The following is a 14297-nucleotide window of genomic DNA, read 5'->3' as shown; positions in this document are numbered from 1 at the left end:
TGAAGAAGGGTAGGGAACGAGGGTGCTCGGCCAAGTCGGAGGTGGAAGAAGGGGGAGTTCTCGGCGTACCACAGCGTTTTGGCTACGATCACGAAGGCGCTGCAGCGGCGGCGGTATGAACAATATGGACAGTTGCCCCCATTGTGGAGATAAGTCTTCTTCGTCTTCGGTTAGGTGGATGTCTGCCAAGGCCGCTGCCATCTAGTGACCCCAAATATTTGGCACCTACCGCCGTACTTCACAAAGCGGTCTCTAACTTAATCTTATGCACAACCAAAGTGGCCATTTTGAAAACATGTCGAAAGATCCCTGCATTACATCTCTTCCAAATCTCATATGAGATTAACACGACGAGCTATGCAAGGGACTTTCTTGTGGTGCCATTGTGATAGATAACCGACTCCCACCAATTGATCTTTAATGTTTTTAATGTTGTGGAAGGCGTGCGAAGTGGAGGTGTCGATCGTGGTAAAGCCTAAGCATCTCCAACCGGGCGATCCATCCCGCGCCCGCGCGTCCGGATGGGTCTAGCCGGACAAAAACCCGGCCCAGCGCGCGGACCCATCCTTAAACGGATGCCCGCGGCGTCCGGATCGACGCAAACCCGGTCCAAATCTTGGCCGGGTTTGCGTGGCCGCGGACGCGAAAGGCTGGTCGCTCGCGTCCGCCCCTTGTCCGCCCCTGGCCCGCGTGTCATAGGCATAAAACAATATTTTTCATTAAAGAGATTCATTACATTTTTTTTTGGTAGGTACTACTTCTATCCTAATACGTACGGGGCCGGCGGCTCGCCGGCGACACCTCGCCGGCGAGCCGTCGGGGCCTTGGATTTCACTCGACGCGGGCGGCCTGTACGCGTGAGGATTCCACTCCAGCTTACTACGGGCTGGGTGGCGCGTCGGCGGCGGCGCGGGCCTCGGCAGCTTGGACGGAGGCCATCATCCTCCTCCTTCCGTCCGCGCACCTCGGGCGCGCTCGCGCTCCGCCTCCTGCGGCGGAATCATCCGCTTCCCGCATAGCTCCACCTCCTGCAGAGCGGCGCGTTCCACAGCGGTGCGCGCCTCTAGGCGGACGCGGGCGGGGGCCTGGGCCTCGTGGTTCTCCTCCCGCCGGCGCATGCGCTCTTGCCGGCCGCGCTCCGCCGACTCAGCATCCTCCCGGGCGCGCCGCTCGGGCGGCGACATCCGGATGAGGTGACGGGCCGCTCGCATAGCGAGCAGCTCGTTCTTCTCGGCCGAGGAGGTCGCCTAGCGGCGGCGGCCGGCCCGCCGGATGCCCTCGTGCTCCTTCGTCACGCGCGTGAGGTCGGCGAGACGCTCCTCGATGGCGGCGTTGATGTTCGCCGGCCGCGAGGTCCTCCTCGGCGACGGGCTCCTCCGCGGCGGCCGCCCCTCCTCCGCGGCCTCGTACCGGCCCGTCCGCGGTCTCGTGCCGGCCCTCCGCGGCCGCCTCCCCCATCTCCGCGTCACCGGCCTTCTTGCCGCCGCCTCGGCGGCGACGCGGAGCGCCTCGTCGTCGGCGACCCACCGCGAGTCCGCGCGCTCCTCCTCCTCCGTCCGCGGGAACCCGGCCCGGCGGCGAGGGAGAGCTTGGCCCATGTGGCCTCGAAGGGTGCGCGGCATGGCGCCGGAGAAGGTGGAGGGGAGAGAACGGTGATGCGGTGCAGGTGAGACCGCCGCCGTCTTTATAGCCGGCGGTCCGGCGGGAAACTTGGGCGCGAGCGCGCGCCAATGGCGTTTTCGCGCGCGGGAACCTTGGTGTGCGCGGGATCTTTCCCGCGCGTTCCACCGCCCACCATGGCCGTCTCGTCGAGGCCCGCCATGGCGCGGTGCCGCGCAACGAAGACGAACCACGTGGTGTCTCTTTAGGTCGCCGCGTTGGGCGCCGCGTGCGACCTAAACGGACACGCGGACGCGGGGCGCTGTCCGCGTGTCCGGGCGGCCACGCAAACGGCCCAAAACGGACGGCCCAGCGCGTCCGTTTGGGTCGCCCGGTTGGAGATGCCCTAAGCCACCCGATGAGCATATACCAAATTCGGAGGGAGTAACAACACTTGCACTTGGACAAGAGATGTATTGCGCATTCATTTTCGCTTTTGCAAAGTTGGTAAAGCCTGCTATTAGGCTATCTCTTTTTTGTAGTCGGTTGGACATCTATACACGGTTTTAAAGGATAAGCGAAGTAAATAAAAATGCACTTGGGCCCAATCTTTCCAGACAATCTTAGGCAAAACAGGGTATTGGGTATCTCCGGTGCTGTTGGTAACTTTTGTTTTCGAATTGAGGAGCTTCCAGCTCCCGATTTCAATAAAATGAAACCAAAACATGAAATCAGGTTTGTTAGTGCTTTTGGTAACTGTGTTCGTCGATTCCCCTTGTCTTCTTATTCAGGCCCTACCAGTCTACCAGATCCGATCCTGTTTCGCTGTCACGCTTCCCAACATTGCTTAAACGCTCGATTTCATCCTGTTTCGGCGTCACGCATCCTGAACACTGCTGGAAGACGGTACAGATGACTAGAACACACCCGAGACAGACGGCGCGCTGGACTTGGACGTATCCACGGTTCCAAGTCTTGAGATGTGAGTGGCGTAGGTGCGTACTACATACTAAGGTTTTGGTGCACCATCGCTGTTTTTAACTACGGTTTTGGTAGTTCTCATCTAGGTGACAAGACAACTAATTTAGTTTTCAGTCAAGTCCTACGTCATCAAATTTACACCGTGATTTATGCAGCTGAGTTGTAAGTTGGGTTGCATCTTAGAAACTCAATTCGGCTCCCGGGTGCGTATGATCCCTTTATCATAAAAACATAATTCTAAGTGTTAAATTTTTTTGAATTTTTTTTTACATGTACATCTCTATAATATATGTGTGTTCGTCAAGTTTCACGAAAAAATGATATTTTTTGTAGTCTACGTGAAAAAGAGAAAACTTATCTTGTGACAAGTCATTATTTTAGCACCGAATTTTGTCCTTTTTACACACGCCACACGACAATTCGATTTTTCATGAAACGACTTTGTGAGCGCGTAGCACATGAAGATGTAAGTGCGGAATTTTTGTTTTAATTTTTTTGACATTTCAAAATGTGTCTAACATGCATTTCAAAATAAAGGAAGCATACGCTCCCATGTGCCAAAACATCGCTCCCGTTGCATCTGCCATTTTTTCAGTTACAACTAGAAAAAATATTTCCAGTTGGTAGATTTACTTCGTGATCCGTGCTAATGGGAAATTGCAACATGGGTTATAATTGAGATTTAAAGACGTCTAGTTCTCAATCGACTAAAGATTAGTAAATTACTCACACCCTTTTAGACTAGTCACAGTGGGAATTAAGTATCATACACTAGTATCATGCACATGATACTAGTTTATGATACTAACCCTACAATGCATAGTATCATAGTATCATCATATTTAATATTTTGTAGAATCTCAATGCAAATGTGTGTAGATGATGTGTTTGCCATTAAATTTTCTAGTTTTACGTGCTATGATACGGTATCATATTATGATACCACTCTCATCTCTCACCTCATTAATTGGTGTGCCACATCAGATTTTTGCCAACATGGCATACATGATACTACTTATGATACTCCCATTGTGCCTAGACATACCACATTTCTTTATAGTATGCATAAAAGCAAGTATAAGACGACTATAAGTCGCTGCGATCAATGAGAGTAGCACAAACTCAATGCTTGGCTAGTCCTCGGACATCCACCGCATACATTACAACTATAAGTAAAAAGAGCTTGTCCTAAACTGAGCAACAACTCCATGTCTCGTCCGATGGTGTCTCTTCTTGTAGACCACGAAGATCAATCTTAGACGACAACAACGAGCACCGGAGGAGCGCAACAAAGAACCTCTAAGCTATTTCTCCAAACACGATGCTCCCAACGAAGAGACGACGTCAAGGCTTCCGCCAAATATTTAAGGTCACTCATGCCGAGATAGTAGGTTTTGTATTCTAGCCTTTTGCTCGCGGTTCGCTAAGTAAAACTTCTTCTTAATTAAATTTAATTAAATGAAACGAGGAAAAGCTTATGTTTGCCTCCTTTAAAAAAATTATCTCTTCCAGTTGCAGCACGGCGATACACGTGTATATGCACGCATACACGCGTAGGACGGGTCTCCTAGTCGTCAATTAGAGCATGAAAGGCAGCGGTATGGGATATGTTTGGTAGCATGGATGACCTCAGATATTCTCATCTTAACCTAGCATTTTCTAGTTTTTATTGTTTGGTAGGTTGAGTCAGGCCAACTGGACATACGAAAAGGATCCCTCAGCCCTGACCGGTAGAGAAGCTGAAATCAAGCTTCACACTTGGGCATGGCTGACCTCGCCCGGAAAACGCCCCGCACACCTCGCTCATGGGCCAAGACCAACAGGGGTCAAGCGCCCCATCCCTCATTCCCTCCCCACCCCCTCTTGTGTCCTCGGCATGTGCCGCCGCCTCCCTGACGCTGGCCTGCGCCGCCAAGCGATGGAAGAGCTCCGCCACGCCACGGCCACCTCACCATCTACCGCCTCCCCGACGCCCCCCTGCGCACCATCTACGCCTCCCCGATGCTCCCCTGCGCCGCCACGTGACGGACGAGCTCCGCCACGCCACTACCACCGTGCCAGCAACCGCCTCCTCCACTCCGGCGTGCGCCGCCGCCTCCCCGACGCCCGCATGTGCCGCCACGCGACGGACGAGCTCCGCCACGGCGACCACACCAACACCTGCCTCCTCGACTCCGGCCTGCGCCACCGCGACGGCCAATGCCGCGGCGAGGGCCACCTTGTACGAGTGTAGATATCTATTCTCTGTTGACCAAGGCTACCAAACACACTCATAGTGATGAACCGAAGCATGTTTTGTTCAGACACAGACACCGGCGAGTAATATAACCTGGCCCCGTGCCTGCAGATCATGCGGCCGGAGTCGTAGCATGATGGTACGTGTAACGATGCGAGGTCGACGTGACCTGTTGTGCGTGTCCGGCTGTCTGTGCCGGCAGGCCGCAATGGCCAATCGGCCATGCAGCATACCCCATAGTATGCCCTTTTGGGAATAACCGTGCAAAGTGCGTGGCGACAAGCGGCAGGGAACATGCGTATATGACACGCACGATCTAGCCGCGGGGTACTTTCTGGCCGTTGGTGCGCGGCCGATCTCCTCCAGATCGGGAGGACCAAGGACCGATGTCGCGCCCGCGCGCGTCGATCGCCTGCCAGCCATCTCTTGCTGTCCACTGCGTGCTGCCGACTGTCCGGTAGAGCCCCTGTGCGCTCGATCGAGAGTCGAAAGAAGGAAAGTCTATGAAGGATGCACGACGCCACCGGAGGAAACTCGCCTCACTCACTCACTCTCTCTTCTCTCTCTCTCCGTGGTAACAAATGATCATGTCCATATGATTTGGGAGCATCTTACAATCTCATTCTCTCTCTCTCCCTCTCTCTATTTTACTAACTTGATCTTAAAATGGAGTTACCTTTTTATTATTTTATATTTAAAAAATAATTTATTTTATTTTATTTTATACTGAGAACATGGAAAGTTTCGAACACTAATGTTATTTGTACTACTATAATTTTGTTGGTTGCTGCACATATTGTATGTTGCAATAGAAATTGTGGCCAAAATAACATTTTAAATAACGCATCATCGTTTTTTAAACACCATATAATGTTTCGTGAATGGGATGGAATAGCTAGCTGGTTGAGTCAGTGTTGCATAGAACGGTACCTGCTAGCTAGAGCAACTCCGTTAAAGTATTCAAAATTCTTTGGACTACATTTTTAGTTTTCCTAGCCTGATCAACAAAATGAAGAAACGGCCCTCGAGGCTCTGTTGGAGAAGTGGGTTTGGACATTCTGAGCAATTACAAATAATTTGGACCCCTATAAGCGTTTGGCAACCAATTTGCGGTCCGCAAAGTGATTGTCCCGACAGATCCTATCCAGTTGCAAAGATTCGAGGCTCGATCTGAATTATTATGAATCCATATTAATTCGTAAACATGACCATTAATACCGACCGTGGTGGTTCTGAATAGGAGCAGAAATGAATCAATGGAGCATTTGGCAGCACAAGTCAAGGTACATGGCGACAGAATGAGTGCGTGGTCACACAGATTGTACTGCTACTACTAGCCAGTCGCAAATTAAACTCGCTTTGATCTCTCTGAGATACATATATATCCATATACGTTCTCATCACTTAGCAGATACGTGTATGCATCCCCGATGACAAGTGACAAGCTGACGACCACAAATGATTAACATCGAGCTACTAGCAACGACACAGAGCGAGTGTCTTATCGAGGCACTCACTGCAGTGCTGTGGCATGCATGCATGCAGTATTGTAGTGCTAACGGCCAAGAGGACGCGTCCCAACTCGCGAGATCTATCTATCCACATGCATGCCAGATTCACGGCTGGCAGTGGCAGCGGATGGACGAGCAGCAATCAATAGATATACTGTCGATCAGGGAAAAGTCCGGTTTGAACATGGGTGTATGTGAACCCTAGTTGAAAATATATTTTCCAAATGTTAAAAATTCTGAAATAAAAATATCCGGGTACGTACGCATGTTTCATGTGTGCGTAGAAAGTTTTCGCGGAGAAACCATTTTTTTATTTCAGAATTAAAAAAGACAAAATACGTCACATATATACTGCTATATAGCCCTGCAAAATTTCACTTTTTTGCCGAGACAAATAAAAGGTTTTTTCGTCACGAAACTCATGTCCGGGGCACATATTTGAGATCATCTGGGAAATCATTTTGTGTTTCGATTTTTAAAACATGTTTTGACATCACAAACGGAACTTTTCAAAAAGTGGGTTCACATGCCCCCCATGTTCCATATATGCACACTCATCGACCAGTCGATATATGGACCGGCCTACCTACTTCTATATGCATCCCCGACCTGTGTCGATCGATCGATCCAGGGCATGTTTCGTAGGGCGTGTTCAGAGAACAAATTTGGGGCTGTTTGAATGTTTGCTCCGCTGTGACCCGCACCTTGGTTAATCCCCCCTCCGAGCCCTTGGTTAATCCCCCCTCCGAGCCAGATCCGTTAGAAACTGCCGAGTCGACCGTTTTCGCGGAGCTAGCCTCGTCTCGTCTAAAAGCAACAACGTTGTGTTTCCGTAGAGTCATCTATGGAGATGGCACGAGCACGCGCCGGTGTTGCGAATTTTGCCCCTCTGTTGAGGTGTGGCATTGTGTCTCCGCCAAATCGAAATCCACTATTTCCCTCCTTCGAGTTCCTCCACCTTTCGAAATCAATAGAGATGTTGGGAGCTTTCTCAGCGACTGGGACCTCTAGCTCAGCAGCATCGACCCTCGATGGCCTACCGGCTTCTCCCTCTGCCTCGACCTGTGTTGGATGCCCTTCTGATGGTTGTAAGATTCTCAAACCTCTAGTTTTGTAGCTTAGATATGTAAGCCTGCACCAGATGTGGACAGATCTATGGATCCCATGATGCTTATTGGTACTGATTGACTGATTGCCATAGTTGTTACTAGCGATTTAATTTTTTTTTGAGAAACACAGTACAAACGCAGACGCTCATATACACGCGCATACACTCACCCCTATGAACGCACACATGCACACCCTACCCCTATGAGCACCTCCGAAAGACTGAGCCGGCGGATTGGATCTTGAAATTGATGAAGTCACCATAGGCGCCTCGCTGTCGACGGGAACGTCGCCTCCAACTGAATGAATATTCCGCCTTTATGAGACACACAGATGTCAAACCTGAGGTTTAACTCTGGTGGGCTGGGGATACAACCATCCTTCTAACCACCCAACCTCAGGTTGGTTCTCTAGCGATTTAAATTTTGTACAACCTATTTTTATGCTTACCCTAGTTGGGACTCCATGTCATCGATTGTATGTCCACCCTTCTTCTCCCACTAGCATGAAGACAATGGTCTTTCCTTCTTCTCCCTCGAGTAGGGAAACAGTGGCCCTATCGGCTTCTCCCTCTTCCCTGACCTCCTTGTTGATCTGGTACCACTGGCTATAAGAAACCTCAAACCCTTGATGTTGTAGCTTAGATCTGTAAGCATGTGCTTGATGTGCATAGTGCATTAGTAGAGAATCTTTTATAGGTGTACCATGATTATCATTGTTCTTGCTTGCCTTATGTAGTCGATCATGCTTGTTAGCTCCCCCGATCCGTCCACTCCCTCCAAATCGTCAGTGGTTTTGCCTAACATGTCCTAGATGCAGCCTCTCCATATTGTCCAGGATCCATCTATGTATGCCCGCAAAACTTCAATGATTTGGAAAGCTTCTCTATCAGAGTTCGTCCTCAATAGGATGGTTGAGATCGTGAAGAGCGCGGTAAGTTGTCCACAACTTCAGAGAAAGGCAGATGTAGAGCATTGTTAAATGATGTTCTTGAGTTCACTGCAATCACAAAGACCACTCTTTAGCGGTACAACCACCTTAGGATGTGGTGAAAATAAGGTGGAACCAGATATGCAGGATTAGAGAGCAAGGTGGCATCAGATGGTGCAATGATAGCCAATGCTTCTAGTCTGATGTTGACGAGAAGCTGAGGCAACACCTTCATGATAAGATAACTTGACATTTTTTTTTTGTTTCACTAGTTCATAGCGTACATGTTGATCTGCACTAACACAATGTCTTATCAATCGTAGGGCTGACCAAAGCATACTGACTTGGTGAACAAACCCATAGTGAACTATGCTAAAGACGAAGACGATCTTCACGCCCAAGTATGTTAATTAGGGCCAACTCTTCGATACGCGCCCGCTGACAACACAACTGAAGGAGGCGATTATGCTAAGATGAGAACATGTGAGAGAAGGCCTTGGCTTAGGACCTTGCTACCCATGTACTTTATTAGTATTGCTTCTTTGTTTCTCATCTTCTAGCGATGGTGGTCATATATTTTGGCAGGTGGTATACTATCACTCCATTAGATAGGAATTGATTAAAACTGATCTCTGGTCTTCAATATTATGGGAGGTGGTATATACTTGTACGATTCGTACCAGAAATAGAAAAAAAGTCTAACTAGCGTACTCTGATTGCCAAGATCTATCTAAGAGTAAAGCTGTAACGGAGATGGTTTCGCTAACATATCCTCGTAGACCGAAAGCGGTTAACGTCCCGCTAGAACGTGGTTGATGTAGTCGGACTCGTCGTCTACCTCATGGTCGTGTTCAATCTCCTTGTACGACATCGAGTGCCACAAGTTCCACACCTCGCAATTTTCGCACACGTATGGTGCCCTCTTGGCTCTGATCCATCAAAGTTTCAGAAGTAGATCTTCTGGATCCGGATCTCAGTAGTGCGCCGACGTGCTGGGTGGGGTTGTCTCCCTCCTGGCGTAGTTCTTCAAGGAACCTCGCTAAAGAAAAAACTAGAGAGAGAGAAATCTCTATTTTATTTTGTGTATTTTTCTACATCCACATGTCAACTATATATAGGGGGAAGGGGAGGGGTTCTTGGCTTGGCAAGGTGGGCCAAAAGGAGAGGGAGGAGGTGGTGCGGCCGGCCGCCCCCTTGGGCCTGGCTGCCCCTCCTTTTGCCCATGGGGTGGCCGGCCATCCCCCCTTAATGGGCTCCCCTTTCGGGAGGGGCCCATTTAGGGTAGAAAACCTTTATTAATTAAATAAATATATTTAATTCAGTTAATTAATATATATTATATATTATTTAATTGCTAATGATCGAGACACCTCCCTCCATTCATAAAATAGATGTCTTAGATTTGTCTATTTATGGACATAGGTAGTATGATTAAAGATGTCTTCTTCTCATGTGATATATATATATTTAGCATATATAGTTGGTGGCCATATAATGTATTACTTTCTATAGCACAATATGAAATCCGTGAATTTGTAAACCTATTAATATTTCTGATCAAATTTGACACACACCAAAGATAATGCTACTCTACAAAAGTTAACTATTAGTGATGCTCTGGCATTTGCGAGGGCCATCATGCTAGTTCATTAGGATAACCATTTTTTGTGCAGGGATTAGGATAACTATTGGTTAAGGAGGTGTTGCATATTACCACCCTCTTTTGATGAGCCGAATATTAATAACTTTCACCAGTCCAATGTAAGAGGTTACCATATCAACCGAGCGAAAATAACTTATGTGCGACGTACCAAACAAAGAGCGGATAATTGCCCACTTCGCATTTAGTGGCATGGTAAGTTATTACCAAACAAAATGGAGAAGATTGCCCAAATACCGTTTCCGATGGGGCATGCCACCCAGGTCCTGCCCCGGGAGCCCAAAATCGCTGCATGCTACCAAACACTCTCCTACTACATGCCATAGCAGCTGCGACTGATCATCTAGTTAAGCACGACTGATCATCTCGTTAAGCAGAGCTTGGCAGGATGTGGGAATGGAGGCAGGACGCGCCTGGCGAGGAACCAGACGTGTGTCCCCCGGCAGGAGCGGGAATAGGATTGGGATCCATGTCCCTGCCAGGCCTACCTGTGTGTTGCATGCATTCCGTTCCACGGCAGTATGTAGCAGGAGCCGATGGCACTGCACGCTGCACACTTAAAGGTCACCTCTAATTATTCATTGCTCTCGATCAGCTAGTGGCTTGCGACCCCAGCACAGCACTGCACTGCACTGCATCTGCTTCCCGCATACGCACTTCAGGACCACGTCCGGCTACCTCTCTTTTCAAAACCTCTCAGCAGTGGTGAAGCATGCGATTACTGGGTGAGACGAGCTCTAAAGGAAAGGAGCATATATATGATGGATCGATCGTCGTGCATGTAGCAGGGACACAGTCAGTGACATGCATTGATGCATGTAGCAGGGACACAGTCACGCAGCTCTGTCTGATTGCATGTATTTTAGTGTCCATGGCTCCATGCCCATGGAGAAGGTGACGAGAGAGATAGATAGATACTCATTACGGGATTGGTCCTAGAAGAAGAACGCCTCCAGGCTCCAACTCCAAAAATTTCTCTGCAGGCGTCAGATTTATGCAAGAACAATCTCCCCCTACCCCGCTACATTTTGCTAGTACTTAATTAGGGGCTAGGGGACCTTATATACTTAGTTTGGTCCCTTCGAATGAGTTGTCGTCCCAGAGAACCAATCTATATATCTCTCGTGATGTTCTGATGACCGCTGAGGTTTGTCACTTAATTGATGTGACTTGCACTCTTGCTCACACTATCAGGCTATCAGACAGTGGGCAGGCGTTGGGAACATGATCGATGAGGATATTACGCATGGTCGTGCTAAGCTGCAAAGGTTGGCATCAATAGTATATGGGAAGATGCTCTGCGCGCGCAGATTTATCTAATATTAATATGGTGCATGCATGCGTTTATCGATGTGCTGTCAGGGCAACAGATATGATAGAGGTCGTCCCTTCGATCTGGGTATTATGTTGCAGTGATGCAGTATGCATGCATGCACACCCACCGGTGAGAAGATTGCTGCAGAGTGCCGAGTATTCTTGGTCGTTTTGACATAGTATATAGTTAGCAAGCTAATAGATGTTCATAAGAGAGAGAGAGAGAGAGAGAGAGAGAGAGAGAGAGAGAGAGAGAGAGAGAGAGAGAGAGAGAGAGAGAGAGAGAGAGAGAGAGAGGCCATGCATAAAACTAACGTCTACGGAGAAATATTTAGGGGAATTTCATGAGCTAGCCAGAGAAGAGGGAGAGGGGAAGAAACATTTGACGGACAACAATTAAACATGAAAAATAGTTCTCATGATATTTGCATGCATGGTATGTACATCTCACTAGTGGAAAACGGGGCAATAGGCCCGGTCCATTTGGGCCTTTAGACCCGGTTCCCGAACCGGGACCAACTAGGCGGGACTAAAGGGTACCCCCTTTAGTCCCGGTTCAAAGGTAAACCGGGCCTAAAGGCCTCAACACGTGGTGCGACCAGGGAGCTCGCGCTGGAAGGGCTTTGGTCCCGGTTCGTGGTACGAACCGGGCCTATGTTTCTCGCCGCGGCGGAGAATTGCTATTTCTCCGCCGCGGCACAGATTTGGGCTGTACCAGCGTTTCTCGCCGCGGCGGAGAAACGATCTGTTTCCCTTGCCGCGGCGAGTTTCGACAATGCATATATATATCATTCAAGAAACCACAAAAAATCGTCATGAATATATATAGACATCGTCAACGATAGACGACATAGTCAACACAGGTACACGTAATGCATGCATATTTACAATACAACTTTTCCCGAACGAATATCCTCCGCCGTCACGATCTTCCGATAGTGCTCTCCACCTGGGGTAAGGACCTCGGTAATAAAGAATCCCGCGATTTCCTCTTGAATTGCTTTTATTTGATCCGTTGTTATGAGAGTGTCCCGCGAGCGTTTCATCTATATTTAAAAAAGGAGATCAATATATGAATGGAACTCAATACAATAGATGGTACTAATTAAGATTAATTGTGAAAATTTGTTATCGTACACGAGTGTGGTGTATTTGGGGATCCCCACCCTTGGGACAGGCCATGTCACGCATGAAGGTGCGGACGTAGTATCCACATAAGTTATTCCCTTGTTCCTGCCTCATACACTTTACGAAAAAATAGTTCGATCAAACTAATAATCAAGCATCGTATTGAAAGTAAATATCATATATAAAGTTTCACGGACATAGCTATATATATAGTACTACTTACGGGGTAATCTCTAAATGTAAGCTCCGGTTTCCACCATTCACCGGAACAGTATTGATGAACCGTTTCCAAGCCCTGCCCGGCAAAAAATAATGAGTAAATGAGTAATTGATTAGTTGATGATATCTTCGAATTAGAGCAGATGAAGATGCCAATACGAAATTGATTGAAACTACCTACGGAGGATGGCAGCCATGTCCGCCCATTCCGCATATTACGTACGTTTCGAGTCCATGACGTTTACGACTCCAAGGTGAAGATCAATGATTAGGAGAATAAAATGGAAACCGCACAAGCATAGCTCAATGATTACGAGAATAAAGTGGAAGGTGCACAAGCATAATGTATGTTATATATAACACTCACTTGAAGTTGTAGGGAAAGAATATATCCTCTTTGTCTGCTTGCTTCTCTAAAAACATTACGATGTTGTCCTCTCGTGTCCTTGGCGAAGTCTCGAACCGTAACTTCATGAACTGTGTTTGGGTCTATGAACCCCAGCGGTAGGAGCTTGCCTCTTTTGTATTCCAGCTTCTTCATTCTGCATAATTAAATGTATAGCGTACACAAAGAATATAATGAGGATAATTGTTAGTGCAAATGAATGAGCTACAAACTTAATTACACAAATAAATCACTTACGAGCAGTAGCAACCGATGACAGCTTTGTCGAGGGCGTCTTGATTGAATAACCGAAACGGTTCGCATAACTCAATGTTTATCTCGTCTTCCCCCGGAAGTAATGCTCATCTCTAAGATACACCGTGATGTAGGTTTCACTTCTTCGACGAGGCTTTCGGGTACCAGTCATGCAACCTTCGCATCCGAGTTCCTAGATGCGCGAGCTCGCCGGGTTTGACGAGATCTTTTCCGTATTTATACGTGTTTACCACTTGAGCCGTTGGATAGTAATCTTCGTACTCAACCGATGCTCCCCGAGCTCTAGCCGCCCGTTCGATCATCGATGCCGTCTCCGGATCATGATATGGCTCCACGATGAAGTGGGGTGCGGCCCGAATGTCCTGCTTGTCCAAGTCTGTGCGACTTTTTTGCTTCTTTGCTCGCTCTAGAGGACTGTCCAAGAGAGCGGTCATAATCGGCTCTCGGCTCAGGTCTCTTCATTCTCGTCTCGGCAAAGTGCTTCACCGTACGCGGTCGAATAAACACCTTCTTCGGCGCAAGAAACGCCTTTTGCTCTTCGATCCGCTCATGTGGTAACAACTCGGAGTCCGTGCCCTCATTGGAGTTGATGATCTCTTCGGAGCCGTAGGAGGTGCCGCGGACAGCTTCCTCTTTGCTTAAGTGGAGGCGGCGGAGTCTCCTGACGAGGAGGAGGAGGAGGCGGCGGAGTATTTTCACGCGGAGCGGATCGGGTCATGGATAGGGGAATCATCATCGCGCACGGGAGAATCATCACGCGGAGGAGACTCGGGTGGCGAGAGGAGGCGGAGGTGGCATGCTTGTTGGCTTCTCACCTGGAAACACAATGTTCTCCTTCCGCCATTGCACGATGGTTCTACGGGCTTCTCCCGGTTCTTTGATTTCCCCATCTTCACTCGCGGGGTGCTCAAGCACCAACCCCTCATAAGCGCTCATCACTTCATCCACCAT

Source organism: Lolium rigidum, chromosome 6, assembly GCF_022539505.1.
Source record: "Lolium rigidum isolate FL_2022 chromosome 6, APGP_CSIRO_Lrig_0.1, whole genome shotgun sequence".
Classification (NCBI taxonomy): Eukaryota; Viridiplantae; Streptophyta; class Magnoliopsida; order Poales; family Poaceae; genus Lolium; species Lolium rigidum.
The sequence above is the reverse complement of the archived record's forward strand: the minus strand, read 5'-3'. Positions refer to the sequence as shown.